The following is a 3,200-nucleotide window of genomic DNA, read 5'->3' on the forward strand; positions in this document are numbered from 1 at the left end:
AGAGAGAGAGAGAGAGAGAGAGAGAGAGAGAGAGAGAGAGAGAGAGACTATTAGCTTCAAATCAATAAGATTTTTTTTAGTGGAAAAGCTCAGGAGTGCGTGAAAAATCCAGTTAGTGTCCTCAACTCCTGTTCTCTCGGCGCTCAGCCAATCAGAGAAGCAGAAACCAGGAAGTGACGCTTCCAGCCAATGGCCTTTCTCAGCCGCTTCCTGGTTATTCATGAGACCCGCCGGTCCATTGGTGGAGACTGATCCGAGAGGGCGGAGCTTCTGAACGAGGGCGTGGCCAAAACGAGGAGGGAAGAGGGTGTGAAAACGCGGAGTGTGTGTTTCGCGTAGGGGCGAAATGTTTTGTTGTGGCGATCAGCTGAACGTGGCACCGCCGTCGGGCTTGACAGCGCAGCGAGCCGCCCTCCCCGGCTCTCCCCCCGAACAGACGCGGACACGGAGCGATCGCATCCGGCGCATCTCGGTCCAGGAAATGCGGACTTCTTCTTGTGGCCCTTTCGCTGTGGGATCCGCGGCTGCAGCGCACGTACAGTAACAAGCTGGTAAATATTAACCTCCTGATGTCAGAGCCTGTCTGGCTCGGTTTCCTTTCTCAGAGGCAGAGGAGTCTCAGTCAAGTTCCAGCCTCAGTGTCTCTTCTTGAAGTTGAGCTGCTAGTTTTGGTGTAAATGGTTAAATGTGCGCTGCGTGGAGCGGACCTGAGCGGTTCGGACCCGCTCCAAGTGACGGAGGACGCTGCACATAAATCTGCCTGTCAGCCTCATCATGGAGCTCAGTCACCCAGTTTGCCCTTAAAAAGAAACCAGTTGATCAAAGCAGCTGGAGGGGGCTGACAGAAATGACACATTTAAATCATCTGCTTCGTTAAGGTTGTTTGTATTGGGCTGCACCTTTTCTGGGCCAGATTTGTACAGGATGACATCATGCTGTTGTTGATCCGCTGCGGTTTGTTAGATGGACTGAGGTGTCCGGAACAAAACACATCTATGTTCTCCCAGCTGAACAGTGAAGATGAGGTTCACACTTTTATTCATGCAAGCTGAACTCATATCTGTTGCTTGAATTGTTTATTATGTAAATCTAAGGATAGTTAGACATGTTAACATTTATTTCAACACAAACTTGATCTTTCCCCCCCCATGACAAACAATGGTGCCTTGTTGCCCAAATACTTTCCCTGAGATAAAAGACTTTGCTTAAATTTGTTCAGGTAAAACTGAGTTGATAGCCAACAGAAGCAGATCACTAAAAGCTAAAAGAAAAAAAAATCTAGCTCAAAGGAGCAAAACATAAGCTAAAAGTAAACAAATCAAAATTCCAGCTAAAAGCTGAAAGTAGCTAACTACTTGCTAAAAGCTAAAGGTAGTGAAATTGTAGTTGAAAGCTGCAAAAGGTTAGCTAAAAGTAGAAGTCTATCTAAGTGTCAAAAGAATAAATAAAAAAGTAAGTAGGCTCAATCATCCAGATAAATAAATCACCAAAAAAGTTAAATCATGTCTGGACTGTTTCTTTTTTTGGAAGAAAATATTTCATCCGAAGGACTTCATCAGTCTGAGGCTTGCCAACAGGATTTGTTGTATATTAAGTAGCAGCTTGCTGACGTGTTTCAAACCAGCCTGCTGTTGAGTTTCCAGGCAGAACACATGCAAAATGGAGCACCAGTCTAAAACAATCGATCATCAGTGCATGCCATTCCCCAATCTGTTATGGAACCCGATCTGTAGCTCAATTTCACATGCCCGAATACGTCCGGGTCGCACGGATCGCCGTTTAATATGCTAGATTAAATAAAATGTACTGGTATAATTCCATTTATAAGAACTGTCTTAATTTACATAGAAAAGTATGTGCTCTATCTTCGTCAATTTTCATGTTGGTAATTTACGCCACTCGTATTTCCGTTAAAATCATTGACATGTTTACGTCATGGTTAAAATGATATGCAGCTTCACCACTGAGCGGCGCTGTTTTACCATTCAGGCTGGGGGTGGGGTCTAATGCGTTGCATATCATCTTAACCAAGGATTTGCAACAGAAATACGAGTGGCGTAAATTAGCTACATGAAGATCGGCGGAGACAGAGCACGTACTTTTCTAAGTAAATGACAGTTTTCATTCATAAACAACGGTGATCCGTGTGACCCGGAAGTACACTAGGGATCGTGCTTCCGTAACAGATTGGGGAATGACAGTGCATTACTTTCAAATGTTACAGGCAAAATGGCCGCTTACTACTCATCGAACCAGCCCGAGGACAACCTGGCCGAAATAGTAAAAAAAAAAAAAAAAAACTCGAAATGCCAAAAGTAGCAAAACAAGCTACAAGTAGCAAAATGTTAACTAAACGTTATTTGTAGCAAAACGATAAATTAAAGCTCTAATAGTAGCAAACGTTAAGCCCTCCTGTAGTTCTTGAGTCAGGGGAACGAAAACGAGACGGAAAGGTTCCGTTGTGGAGTAAAGGGGCGTGGTCAACCGCCCACCATCATAAACGCATGCACCTGCGTTGTTCAGAATTCAGTCACGTTTTCTTTCTCCTTTCTTTTTTCCTCCTGTGTTCCCCCCCCCCCCCCCCCCCACGGGAGAAGTGACAGAGGCACATTTGACAGCACAGGAGAGCACACCCACTGCACACTAACCTTTCTCACCCGGAGCACATGCTTTGGGTCTTCAAGTACTTTCTGGAAGGACACAGATGACACCTCTTCCTCTTGCTAGACAGTGGGAGCCGGGGTGGAGGCGTTTGAGACCGGGGCGAGGACGGGGACTAGGACGATGGCGATGAAGACGGTGATCCATCATGGGCCGTGGCCATTGAGGACCAGCCCATCGTGGCTTGGCTGCCATCCATGAGTCCCTTACCATCATGGCCAAGGATGGGGCATGTAGGAGACACCTCCTCCTACCAAGCTGAGCGACGAGAGCCTTGTCCAGTTGCTTGAGGAAGAGCCTCCTCCTGTCTTGCTTGGCATGCATCCAGCCGTGGTTGAGCTCCCTCCAAATGAAGAAGGCATTGTAGTACAAGACGTTGAGCACATTGTGGAAGATGTCCAGCGGGCCTTCATCTTCCTGCAGCTGTAGGCGATGAAGACCTTGTCCAGGTTGTCCATGCCTCCCTTGTAGCGGTTGAAGCTCAGGACAAGCGCTGGCTTGGAGCCCCCTCCTACGTCTTGGTCCTCGTGGGGCAGCGT

At 47.0% G+C, this 3,200-nt stretch overlaps 1 long non-coding RNA gene across 1 annotated transcript in view; it reads left to right on the forward strand.

The window, feature by feature from the left end:
- The first annotated feature begins 315 nt into the window (after positions 1-315).
- LOC119410138 overlaps positions 316-3,200 on the forward strand; it is a 54,961-nt gene continuing 52,076 nt past the window's right edge. The window contains exon 1 of the long non-coding RNA XR_005186823.1: positions 316-551. This is a non-coding gene — a long non-coding RNA (uncharacterized LOC119410138). The remainder of the gene's footprint in view (positions 552-3,200) is intronic.

Source organism: Nematolebias whitei, chromosome 5 (assembly GCF_014905685.2).
Source record: "Nematolebias whitei isolate Nwh7 chromosome 5, NemWhi1, whole genome shotgun sequence".
In the NCBI taxonomy this organism is placed as follows: domain Eukaryota; kingdom Metazoa; phylum Chordata; class Actinopteri; order Cyprinodontiformes; family Rivulidae; genus Nematolebias; species Nematolebias whitei.